Source organism: Macaca nemestrina, chromosome 9 (genome assembly GCF_043159975.1).
Source record: "Macaca nemestrina isolate mMacNem1 chromosome 9, mMacNem.hap1, whole genome shotgun sequence".
Classification (NCBI taxonomy): domain Eukaryota; kingdom Metazoa; phylum Chordata; class Mammalia; order Primates; family Cercopithecidae; genus Macaca; species Macaca nemestrina.
The window spans coordinates 121,461,250-121,474,948 of NC_092133.1; the positions used below are offsets into that span (position 1 = coordinate 121,461,250).

The 13,699-nt window shown below is 42.9% G+C and overlaps 1 long non-coding RNA gene across 2 annotated transcripts in view; it reads right to left on the reverse strand.

Moving 5' to 3' along the window:
- Window positions 1-1,027: 1,027 nt before the first annotated feature.
- The window catches only part of LOC139356401 (uncharacterized), a 46,606-nt gene continuing 33,934 nt past the window's right edge, over window positions 1,028-13,699 (reverse strand). For both annotated transcript variants that reach the window (XR_011608209.1, XR_011608210.1), the window contains exons 4-5: window positions 5,156-5,360; window positions 1,028-1,733 (exon numbers count right to left, since the gene is read on the reverse strand). This is a non-coding gene — a long non-coding RNA (uncharacterized lncRNA). The remainder of the gene's footprint in view (window positions 1,734-5,155; window positions 5,361-13,699) is intronic.

The window sequence follows — 13,699 nt, forward strand, 5'->3', positions numbered from 1 at the left end:
GCCTCGCCCAGGGCCTGGGCCGCCGCAGGTGCCTTTGGGTCACACCGGGGGCGAATCCCACCCCCTCCCGGGGCGCTTCTGTTTACCAAACCCCTCAGACCATTGCTTTAGTTGTGCGGGGAAGGATAGAGGCAGGATCCTCTGGCAGAGGGGAGGGAAGTGGGAACCCGGGGCTGCTGGGGACGCGGGCGACAGAATAAAAGGCGAAGAGGCGGCAGCTCGAATCTGTCTGCTGGTGATTTTAACCGGCGCAGAGGTGCAGCATATGGTTTCCAGGTTGGACTGCGGAATACAAAGAACGACTCTGAGCCCGGGTAGCCTCCTGACACCGAAACCAAACGATCCTGACCTAGGGGGGCTGAGTGGCAGGAGACTGGATTTTTTGTTGAGTTGCAATTAAAGGAAGATAATTAAGCCCGTAGCCGCGCAGCTTATTAATATTTATAGCCCGGAGCGACAGGGCCTGCGCTCGCTGGAGGCGGATTTGCAGGCCCAGGCGCGGAGTCGGTGTCTCCAGAGCCAGGGGCTTCGCAATGACTAGGGAGGAGAAGGCTCGATTGGGGAAATTGGGGAGCGTCCGCCTTCTGCGTTTCTCTTAATCACGCCAGCGGTAAAAGTCCGGCTGGGCCGGGAACGTCCCGAAGGCCGGGAACCGCGCGATGCCCGAATGCAGGGCGACCGGGCCGCAGTATCTAGCGTTTCGGAAGCCCCGTTAGGTCTCGTCTCTTTGTTAATTACCCAAACACTGCATCTCGCAGTGTGTTTCTGGCTACGGGGACACACGGCGCATTAAGGAAATGACCCAATAATTAGGACTCGGGGTAGAATGTCTCTTATTTTCTTGGAGCATGCGGGGCAAAGGAGACAGTGAGTACGGCCCTGGCTTTGGGGCAATTTTGCAAAAATAAAACGCCCTCCGGCCTCGAACTTCGTCCGCGGTCGGCCAGGCGCCGCGTTGCGGTTCTTTTGCCACTCCATGGTCCCCGGGTGTCGGCCAAAGCCGGGACCGGCGGGAGGGGCTCCCGGTGTCCGCATCGCTGCCCCGGCCTGGGGGATGCGCCCGAGCGGGCTGGAAGGAGGGGCTGCGCAGGCGGCGCCCACGGGGTCGTAGCGCCGGGGCTGGGAGCCTGAGAGCGGTGGGTTCCCGGCCTGCGGCCGCGCGCTCAGCCCCCGGGAAATTTGTGAGAAGCGTTTGCCGTTTGTACTGCACGCGGTTCTCGGATCTCTGCTTTTCACGCACTGCGGGTGGGGGCGGGGAGGAAGCGCGGGTGGGAGTGGGCGGCCGCTGTTAGCTTCTCCTGTTACAAACGCAGGGTTTCGCTGGGGGCGCCGCCACGGTTCCTATGGCAACGCGGCTCCTCTACGGAGCCCAGGAGTCGCGGTCGCGGGAGGCTGCGCCGCGCACCGAGCTCTTCCCTGTGGCCGCCGCGGCCGCCAGCCTCTTCCTGCTCACGATCTTCCTCATCTTCATCTCGGTCTACGTGGGCTCTGGGCCCCTCCACCAGTCTCTGCCCCAGCACTGTTAACTGCGGCTTGGGGGTGGGGAGGGATGGAATTTGTCGTCACAACGCGTGTTCCGACGGAGCCGCACGCCACAAAGGAAGACTCATGCTGCACCCCACGGGGCACATGCGGCGACGCCGCACATCGCTGCACAGCTGGGTCTGCTCCTCCGAGCGAGCCGTTTCCAGAGCTGGTTAGCGCCGACGCCCATAAATGAGGAGGAAGACTCCCTGTGTATTAAAAGGGGGATCCGCAGGGTTTAATTTGATAAGGATTATAGCCTTCATAAAGTCATTTTTAACAAAAAGATGTAGGTGGCATGGTAATCGAGTATTCTTTACACATCTCTCCGCACACGCACTCATACCTGAAAACGTTTTGGCCTGCACAAAATGATTTTTTTGTGTATAAAGAATGTGTGTAACTCCTGGATGGTGCGGTTCAGCAGGATAGGTTAGTGGCATTAGATAATTTACACGAAGATTATGTTTGTGCTGAAAATAAAAGCTATATTGTTTATTTAGGTCATTTTCATTTACATGCGTCCAAGCCTTTTATTAACATTAACCAGCTAGAACATAATGGGATAATGACCACCTAACCTGTTTTATCATGGGAAAGTAAACGTGATGAAGAAGTATTCAGCACCAATACCCAGTAGATAAAAACATTTGCCCTTTGTGGCTAATTTACACATTGTTTGAAATAGATAATGTATACTGTTCTTTTAATGTTCACTTTCTTGACCTTCCTGCAGTATTTTCCGTGACTGTCACACTATTTATTTTCTCTCTTATCCTCCTTGTTTATATTTTTAAAAATAAGCTTTTTGAAATTATAGAATAGTTTTAGGCTTACAGAAAAGTTGCATAGTTCTATACCCCACCTCCAGTTTCTCCTACTGTTAACATCTTAGTGTGGGACACGTCACAACTAATGAACCAATATTCACACGTTGTTATTAACCGAACTCCATATTTCCTTTGGATTTCATTTATTTTTCACTTTTTCTGGTCTTGGATCTCATCCAGGATATCACATTTAGTCCTCATGTCTCCTAGGCAGGCTGTGACAGTTTCTCTGGCTATCCTTGCTTTTTATGACCTTGAGCGTTTTGGGGATTGTTTTTATTTTTAATGGAGGTATAATTTACATATAATGAAATGCAAAGATCTGAACTTATAGTTGTAAGAGTTTCAACCATTGCATACTCTTGATATCTCCTTTTGCCCGGAAAGCATCAAGTCTGATATTTGAAATATTGTCACGGAAATATTGCAGAGGTATTTATGTGTTAGTTTCTCCCACATATATACACATTGTAGTAAAAATTTTCCCATGACTTTTCAATTCTCACTTAATATTTAACATTTTTCCATTTCAAAGTTCGTTAAAGAGTTGTTAACATAATAGTAGCTTTATGAGTTGTTGATAGTTTACTTTCAACAGCCTTCTTTCGGACACAAGTTAAGCTACTGATTGTTTTTTATTCTAGAACATTTTCCTGTCTGTAGAGAGTACAGTCCAGGCATGCTCCTTAAGAAACCAGACAAACTGGGGGATAAATTAATCCAGGAAGTATACTGGAGTGGCTTTGAAATTTTAAAAACAGTTTCTTTGTTTTTTAGTTCTGAATATTAAAGCAATAATTAATGCATTTATTTGTGCACAGCTCTTGGAAGAAAAGTTTTTCTGTATCACATTGGTAATTTTGTCATAGATAACTGAATCTCCTAATTGTAAAAAAGTCTTCCACGTGTCCTTAAATCTTTGAGAATTTGACACATGGTGTAACCCCTAAAGATGTATTTTTAAGTAATGTTTAAAAACTTAGAACTGGTGCTTAACAATGAGGAAAAAGGAAAAAAAAGGTATTAATGTCATTGTGAACCATATTGTAGCCGAAAGCTTGAGGCAGACACATTTTTTAAACAACTGAGTAAAGCACTAAATTAATGGAATCTAATTTCCTCTTCACTTCTGTGATGTTTTATATGAGTAGGCTCATATAAAACATATATGAGTGGATCATATTTTTATATGAGTGGATCATATTTTTATGGCTTGGTAATACAGAGTGGTGGATATCAGAGAGAAAAGGTAAAATTTAAGGTTGATGTTTTTTACCAACTATTTTTAAGAAACCCACAAACCTGCCCAGTGCGGTGTAGACCTTCTGGCCACGTTTAGGTAAAGCTGGTCATCCGAGAACCTATCTGTCGGTAATTCCCTGAGCTGCCTTTTAAAAGTTTTTGGCTAAAATAGCTTTTAGAGTCAGGCCATATTCATGCCAACAGGATTCTGGCCACGTTATACTTATCTTTCTCAATCCACAAGTAAAAACCAAGCCAACTAGGGTAAAAAACTGTTCCAAAGGTGTGGGTGGCTGTAGGCAGATGGTTTTCATTCTTTTGCCATGACAAGTAAAGATTCAAAAATCCGTATGTTTTAGCACTAGAGTAAATGTATTTTGCATCCATTCTTTAAAAAACCTCAACTCCTATACAAATCAAGTAATATGAGCAAATATCTTCCAGAATGATAATTTTGAGAAAGATGTTGAGGAGTAATGCCTTTGAGTGAAGTCTACCTTCAGTTATAGCTAAGAAAACACATAATGTTAAACACACCTGAGCATGTGTGATTATTTCAATTACTTGCCTGAATTTGAATAAGCTAACTATGACTATCAGAAAGGAAGTCAGAAACAAAATCCTGGTTTTTCTCTGCCTGCTACAAATCAGATTTCAGCAGCTGTCTCTCACCGGCTGAGAGTTAGCTGAGCAGAGGATGACATAGATGTAGTCACATGTGCACAGATTTTGGCATAGTGGGCTCTGAAATTAGACAACCAGGTCCATATCTGGTGCCATTACTGACTTGCGAATGTTCTTAACCATGTCACTGAAGTCTTCTGGGTCCCGTTGCTCTCAAATGTTAGAGATAATAATAATACTAACTTCATAAAACTGTTGTGAGGACTAAATGAAATATTCACATCATATTCAGAATAGGAAGTACATAGCACATGGGAAGCATTCAAAAGATAGCTCTTATTATCATTGTTTTTATTATTTACTGTTTTTAAATACCTGCTATAACCAGGTATTATACTATATCATATGCTGAGGTTTTGGTAATATTGAAAAAACAGATGTTTTTCTACATCACAGAGCCTAAAAACTAAATCCTTAGGTTTGAGCCCTATTTAACCTGCCTGTTTTAATTTAAAAAGTGTATTTCTACAGTACTTTGGGAGGCTGAGGCAGGAGGATTGCTTGGGCTTATGAGTTTGAAACCAGACTGGGCAACATGGAGAAACCCCATCTCTGCAAAAAAAAAAAAAAAAAAAAAAAAAAAAAAAAATACAAAGACTAGCTAGGTGTGGTGGCACACATCTGTAGTCTCAGCTACTCAGGAGGCTGAGGTAGGAGGATTGCTTGAACCCAGAAGTTCAAGGCTACAGTGAGCCGTGATCATGCCACTGCATTCCAACCTGGGCAACAGAAAGAGACCCTGGCTCAGGAAAAAAAAAAAAAAGTTTATTTCTGACCTGTAATATTCATAACATTGTGCTAAATGTCATTGATTTTGCTGTGTTCTCATTCATTTTTGCAAAAGAGATGCAAACAAAAAAACAACTGGGACTTACCCAAAGCCACAGATGGAGAAGCTGTGTATTCACGCTCACATCCCTCAGGACAAGATTCCCCCAGGAACACAGAACACAGCACCAACTGCAAATCATCCTCCATTTACTCAACAGACCATGAGTATCAGTGATGTGTCGGGCATTGTTCAGAGCTGACCATTCAAGGATAAAACACAGTCCTCATCCTCAAGAAGCTTATGGTGAACTGGAGAAAGAGACAAAATTAAATATGTAATCAGTGTACATGGGATAAGATGCAGTTCTGCCAAGACTGAGGGATGCAAGTGGACAAGAAAAGCCTCCCACAAAAGAGGCCAAGCATAGATGTTGAGGAAAAACCATAGCATTAATCCAGGTGAGAAATAAGGAGAACCTGAGTCGAGAATGGGCTGTGCATGGAGAGGAGGTTCCCGGGTAAAGGCAAATCCTGATCACCATTTGGATGTGGGGAAGAAGGGAGAGGAGAGTGTGAAGGAAGGCCCCAGGTCTCTGTTTGGGGGACCAGAGGGGCAATGTACCCAAAGAAGGGGTGGAGCAGGCATGCTAATGGGTGTCCATGGTGGTCACATTGCAATTACCAGCTCTAGAAGGTACAATAGATACTTATCCCAAAGAGAGCACCAAGAATTGCACGTGAAGCCAGCCTATCTCTTCAGAGAAATCCCTGTAGCCGGGAAGAGAGAAGACAAAATAATAGGAAAATGCAGGGTGGGCACAGGGGCTAATGCCTATAAACCTAGCACTTTGGGAGACCAAGGTGGGAGGATTGCTTGATCCCAGAAGTTCAAGACCAGCCTGGGCAACATAGGGAGACCATATCTGTACAAACATTTTTTTTAAAAGAATTAAAATAAAAATTAGCCAAGTGTGGCGGTGCACACCCATAGTCCCAGCCACTTGGGAGGCTGAGGTAGGAGCATTGTTTGAGCCCAAGCAGTTGAGGCAGCAGTGAGCCATGATCACACCACTGTACTCTAACCTGGGCAACAGAGTGAGACATTATCTGAAAAACAAAAAAACAAACAAAAACAAAAGAAAAATAAAATAGGGTAAAGGGGAGATACTTGACCTAGAAACTTAAAGTCTGCTACAAGCTTTTCTAGGGTATGATCACTTTCCTCATCCTAATACCTTTAGGTCAGGATAATTTCCCGTGAAAAATAGACTTACGGCTTTAGCCAGTGGAAAAATCTCAAAGAAAAAATAGCATTCACTCTGTAGAAAGTCACTTCAGAGCCAAATTTGACACATATTTCAATCTTAAAATAAAGTATGTACAGAATTATAGTTAGTTCCCTCATATAGGATTAAAGTGTTTAACCCATATAAAATTTCTCAAGGAGTTTTAAGATTTGTGAAAATTGATTATTATAAATGTGTTTCACTCTAACCAATTCATTTGCTTATTCTTCAGGGAATATGAATGCCCAGATATAAAGCTCTAATTCATATGAACAAAGAAATCACTCTTACCGTATCACAGAGCCTGATTGGCATGAGTGTTGAAGGAGAAAGTACTCCTGTAGCTTAGACAGACAGTGTGGCATGGCAGACAAGAGCACAGGTGTAAGAGTAGCTGGGGTAATGTGAGCCCTGCCAGGCTCTATCACTTCCTTGCTCTGTGACCTTGGGCAAGCACATACCTCCAAGCCTCAGTTTTCTCCTGTAGAAACTGGACACAGTGATAGTACTTATCTTACATATAATTAAGATTGAATTAGGCAATTACTGTGGTGGGAATGTCCATGTCGCTCCAAAATTTATATGTTGAAACCTAATCCCCAATGCAACAGTATTAAGAGATGGAGCAGAACCCTCATGAATAGGATTAATGCCCTTATAAAATAGGTGGGAGCTTGTTTGTCTCTTCTGCCATGTGAAGATGCAGCAAGAAGGCACCAGCGAGAAAGCAGAAATCGAGCCCTCATGAGATGCTGGATCTATGACTTGGTCTTGGACTTCCCAGACCGCAGAAACATGAGCAATACATTTCTGTTGTTTATAAGTTACCAGGTCTAAGATACTTTGTTATAGCAGCCTGAATAGACTAAGGCAGTCATCCATGTAATATCCTTAGCACAGTACCTGCAACATAGTAAGTCTCAGTATATTTATTTAGTGCTGATAACCCACTTAACTATCTTGGTGCCAAGTTTTATTTACAGAGAGTTGTTATCTTTTAAATTATTTATTTCAAAAGTCTGGTTTTTCCAACAAGTCATTCCAGGATTTGCTATTGTACAAAGAATTATGCCTGCATTTAAAATGAATGATACCAGAAGGAATGGCCTTATTTATGTCAAGGGCTATAATTTTTAAATTGATAAAAACAAATGTAAAGTTTTGAGTATCATTTCTTAGGTAAATCTGACACCTCACTCTGTGCCTCTCCTGAGCTATAATGGCAGCGACAAGGAAAAGCTCTTTCCTCTCTGATGAATGTAACATTTTCTGAATTTAGGTTTGGTTGACTCTTCTGTCAACTCTCCAAACATTCCTGAAAGAGGGCTGCAGGGTGACCTCCAGCAGACTGGATGAAGGAGGCTGGTTTTTGTGTCAACAACTTATGCAAGCATCAGGTACTTCCATTAAACACAAGTGAAGATGCTTCTTTGCTCTGACCCTGGCATGCTAAAACTCAGCTTCAAAAGGAAGCACAATATTCTTTTTTTCTTTCCTTGTGTTTTTGTTTATGTTTGTTTGTTTTTGAGACAAGGTCTTACTCTGTCACCCAGGCTGGGATGCAGTGGTGAGATCATGACTCACTGGAGCCTCAGCCTTCTGAGCTCAACCAGTCCTCCCACCTCAACCTCCTGGGTTGCTGGGACTATAGACGCATGTCACCATGCCCAGCTCATTTTTTTACAGACAAGGTTTCGCCATGTTGCCCAGGCTGAATTCCTGGGCTCAAGCAATTTTCCTGCCTCGGCCTCCCAAAGTGCTGGGATTATAGGCATGAGCCACTGTGCCTGGCCTGAAATCACAATTTTCAATTTCGTTTCTGACAAGGGGGCATATTTAACTTAACAGAAAGTTTGCACCTAGCAATAATGGCAATTGGCCAATATCCAGCCCCCAACCCAGCAGAGAAAAGATCTGGCGGTAAACGCCTGCGAGAGGTTGTGCACTGTGTAAGACCAACACTCTCGTGTGCAGTCTCCATGGAGAGCCAGAGCCTCCCAGCATGGGTCAGGCTCAGGAGAGCACCACAGGGATGTGGGGATCCCAGGAGGAATGGAGCATTTTGTTCTTAAGCTCTTAGGCACCAATATATCACCCAGGGACTGTGAGTGGGCAGCAGAGATGCTTCCCCTCCTGCTCACTCCAGAATCCTTCATTGTGACTTCTGCAGTACCAGACCTTTCTTTTGCTCTTAGTACACTTAACATTCCAGTTGCCTGGTTATTTTCCTTGAGTTAAAAAAGAGCTCTAGGGTGAATGACCTCACCTAATCCTGGGGTTAGAAAGTGAAGGGTCCAAGAACCTGGAATAACACCCATGATTATTTTTTAGGCAGAAGAGTAAATATTTATCGAATAAATATTTGTTGAATGCTCAGTCAATGCTGCTTAGACATGTGTTTGTATTTCCTAATCATTTAACATTGCAATGTCATATCTTTAACAATCCTCAACAACCTCATGGGGAAGTCTCCTACATTGCCTCATATTTGGTAGGTTGAAGTGAGCCGTGCCAAAATAAGCAGTTTCTTAATGGTGGCAAAGAAGTTAGTTAGCTGAACTGCAATTTCAAACACCTTACTTCTGAATTCTACCAACACACACACCTTTCAGTATCAAAAATACCATTTTTAGACTCTTTCTTGACAGAAGTGCAGAAAATAGGTGACGGGTGACATATATGTCAAATGCTAAATTTTTTCCTGTGGTTTTTAAAAAATTTGTTCTTTGTTTTTATAATAAGCAAAAAGAGCAGAGAAAATTACCAGAGTTCTGATTTTTTTTTTTTACACAGTACTTACCTACCTAGAATTATTTCTATTTCCCAGGAAATATAGTTTCAACTATATAGAATACACAGTCACATTTTTAGAGAAATAATTTTCAATATAATCCCAACACACATAGTATGAGATACTTTGAGTATTTGCTGTCACATGGAATAAAATATGGTAAAAAGAACAAGCTGCAGGGCTGACCAGGTGTGGTGGCTCATGCCTGTAATCCCAAAACTTTGGGAGGCCAAGGTGGGAGGATCACTTGAGGCTAGGAGTTAAGACCAGCCTGGGCAACATAGCAAGATCCCCATCTCTAAAAATAATTAAAAACTTAAAAATAAAGAAGTACAAGCTCAAATAAGGATGACTGTCAAGTCAATGTATAAGTCCGATTTTGTTATTAGCCTATTACGTGCAGTAATGATATCTTCTGAGCCCAAACCTGGCATATGACCTGGTAAATGCAAGCGGGGGGAAATGGGACAACTATTTAAATTCCGAACGGTCTATGAGAATCAGATGACCTTTTTCACGGTACTATTAAGTGTGAGAAAAATATTTTGGAATGACTTGGAAATACTTGAACACTCTTAATATTGACTTAAATTGTTCCTTGAAGTTCTTATTGTGTGCATTCGCCTGTTACAAAACTAAAATTACTATTAGTAATGAGAATTCAACTTAAGAGTCTTAACTATGAAAACATTAAATATTAAACTTCAGATAATACAGCACTAACTTGTTCCAAGTCAAACTCCAAAGACTATTTCTATAAAGTCATTGGTTGGGCTGGCCTCCATGGCTCACATCTGTAATCCCAGCACTTTGGGAGGCTGAAGCAGGTGGATCACCTGAGGTCAGGAGTTCGAGACCAGCCTGGCTAACATAGTGAAACCTCATTTCTACTAAAAATACAAAAACTAGCCAGGCATGGTGGCACACACCTGTAATCTCAGCTACTCAGGTGGCTGAGGCACAAGAATTGCTTGAACCTGGGAAGTGGAGGTTGCAGTGACCTGAGATCACATCACTGCAAACCAACCTGGGTGACAGAGTGAGACTCTGCCTCAAAAAATAAAAATAAAAATACAATAAAGTCACTGGGCAATTGCACATTGAACAATGTCAGTGTGGGCAGACATCGTGGAAAATCAGTCAGAAAAGGATACCTTTTCCCTCAATTAAGAAATGTTAACTTTCCCTGAATTAAGTGGCTGCTTTGATCTGTTCTGTATTTTAGTCATGGCCAGATATGTCATTGTTTGTTCAGTTTGAAAGAAAAATAAAAAGAACTCAGAGAACTGTATCTGGAAAAGCATATTTACTGAGTACTTACTGTGTACCAGTGTCAATGCTCAGATACAGAAAAAGAACAAACAGCCAAACCAACAAATGGCAATTTGGCTCCTGGCCTTAAGGAGCCTCTAAGGAAACAAACCAGTAAGTAGATGACTGCAAAATAATGTGGCGAGGTTCTGACGGGGACAGCTAGCTATTCTACCTTGTCACACAGCCAGAAAGTGGTTGAGTGACATCATCTAACATGGCATCTACCTCCCAGAACCACTTCCCGGGGATCAAACCTCCCAAGTTTCCACTGAAGGAGACTTCTTAGGGTTTAATAGAATATATGCAATGGTTGAAAATAGACTTTGAGAGGATTAAGATGGGTGGTCATTTTGAGAATAATCCTTAAACCACACAGTGGCTTCTTACAGGGATCTGCTCAATAAGATGTTAATGTCACGTCTGAAGAGTGGGTACAAAAATGCAAAGCACCAGAAAGCATGCACCACTGACGAGTTTCAAGTCGTAACCTAAATATGCAGGCTTTTCAATGGTAAGATTAGGCCTGATTAGGAACTAAAAACAATGTGTTTGCTTATTTACCTAACCGAAGTGTTTGATATTGGTCAAGTTACTAATCTCCCCAGGCCTTATTTTCCTCATCTGTAAAATGGGATAATATTAGGACTGTTGTAGGGATTAAATGAGATAATCCATGTAAACTTGGAACTTTCCCTGCTGCATAATGCTATATATTTTAAGCCAAAGCATAGTGTCTAAAGTAGAGATAAAGTAGAGATTTTTGTTTTGTTTTTTATTTTGAGACAGGGTCTCCCTTTGTCACCCAGGCTGGAGTGCAGTGGTGCAATCACAGCTCACTGCAGCCTCAATCTCCCAGACTCAGATGGTTTTCCTACTTCAGCCTCCAGAGTAGCCGGGACCAGTGGTGCAGCCACCATGTCTAGCTAATTTTTAATTTTTTTCTTTTGTATTGATGGGGGTCTCACTATGTTGCCCAGGCTGGTCTTGAACTCCTGGCCTCAAGCGATCTTCCCACCTCCACCTCCCAAAGTGCTGGGATTATAGGCTGAAGCCACTGTACCCAGCAGGATATTTTTAAAAAGTGAATAGATGCAGTTTTAAAAATGTTTGGGAAGAAAGGCAGAAATCGTATTCCGAAATCTTCCTTCATTCTCTTTCATTTATTATTCGTGTGAGAATCATTTATTAAAAAATAGAGTCCCCATCTCTTAGAGATTCATACTGAAGTATTTGTGGGTGAAATTATATGATATCCAGGATTTGTTTAAAACTAATACAGTGGGTGGGGGCTGGGGAATGAGTGAATAGATCAACGAACCAAGCTTGGCCGTATGCTGATCACTGCGGGAACCCGGTGATAAGTACAAGGAGCATTGTTATACTATTCTCTCTACTTTTGTATGTACTCGAAATGCATACTAAAAAGTTAAAAAATAATAATAAAGGCCGACTGTATAGCTACTATCTGCTGTTATGTGTAAATTCTCTGGTGCAGATTGAATGTCCAATTTTTCTTTTCAAACCAGGCAAGCATGAATTTCTGTCAAGCTGAGGCAGAAATCATGTTGCTACGGCAACTCTTCACCACATTAAGTGGCTGTAGAGTCAAAATGGCAGCAGCTTTTTTTTGTTGTGTTTTGCTTTTCCGGGAAATGATCTTCATGTCAGAAAGAGAAACCCATCCCAAAGACCCCTGCCAGCCCCCATTCCCTAAATGAGCCTCCCTCCACTGCCTACCATAAGGACTGAGGGGTGTAGGCTTCCACGGTTTTGAGCCAGGAAGAATAGAGGACAAGGAGTCCCTGGGGCAGACTCGTGGGGGAAGCAACCTAAGTTAGGGGTTCTGCTGACTGTTGGCTGGGGCTTTACAGCTCAGGGAGGGCTGCTGGTGGACAAGCAAGGAGATCCCCTTATCAGGAAGGCGCCCCATCAGGAAACATCTGTTTCTTGCCTTTCATGCCCTTTCCTGACATATGCAACTGATCAATGACAAGAAATGGGGCCCAGTCCCCACTTCCTGCACATGGGACTCTATTTCCATAGAGGCCCACTATGTATCTTTAGAATTACAAGAAAACCATTCTTTGGCAGGGGATCTCGGGGTATCATTAAGTCCATCCCCTGCCTTCAGAGAGAAAGTCTCTAAATCATTCCATATGTTGACTCCAGTGGCAACATGAGGGCAGAGGGAGCCCAAGCAAGAGACATTGGGGTTAATTTCACAGCACAGAACAAACAGGCCATCCTGGCTTTGCTCACTGGAGAGATTAGATGGGGTGCCCACCCCTTGACTGTTTGCTGTATTATCCTGGGCAAGTTATTTAACCTCTGTGTGTTCAGTTATATAAGGCCAGGCACAATGGCTCATGCCTGTAATCCCTGCACTTTGGGAGGCCAGGGTGGAAGGATCTCCTGAGCCCAGGAGTTTCAGACCAGTCTGAGCAACACAGCAGGACCTCATTTCTACAAAACATTTTTAAAACATTAGCTGGGCATGGTGGTGTGTACCTGTAGTCCCAGCTGCTCAGGAGGCTGAGGTGGGAGGATTGCTTGAGCCCAGGAGTTTGAGGCTGCAGTGAGCTATGATCACGCCGCTGCACTCAGTGTGGGCAACAGAGTGAGACCCTGTCTCTAAAAAAGGTAAAATAATATGAAAAATTTTTAAAAAGGGTTCCCTCGAGGTTGTGGTAAGAATAAAACAAGATAAAATATGAGGAAATGGCTTGAAGAATGCAGGGATGATTTGCTACTCGTGTGAACAGGGAGGAAAATTACAAAGCCACTGTGTCATTTATTCTCTCCCCTTTTCCTTTCTTCCTTCCTCCCTCCCTTTCTCTCTCCATCTCTTTCTGCCTCTCTCTTTCTCTCTCTCTCTCTTCTTTCTTCTCCCCCTCTCCCTTTCTTATCTTTTGATTTTTAATTCCACAAACTAACCTGAGATTTATTTTTCTGGCATGTCCATAGAGACTGTCTCCTCATGTTTTCAACAAGTGGTTCATTTGTAGGCTTCTGGATGTTGATAATAAGCACCTAGTACAATGCGGGCTAGTCTGTGGGTCCAATCATTTATCCAATACCCTAATAGCACCTATCAGGCGATCTCACAGTGCTGGCTTTCTCCTTCCATCTCCCTCTAGCCAATCAAATTCAATACTTTATCATGCACACTATTATTAAGTGTTTCTGGAAATTTCCTGCACAGTACAATCCAGAAATCTGACTACCTGGAATTTCATGCACTCAGTCAAGAACTTGTC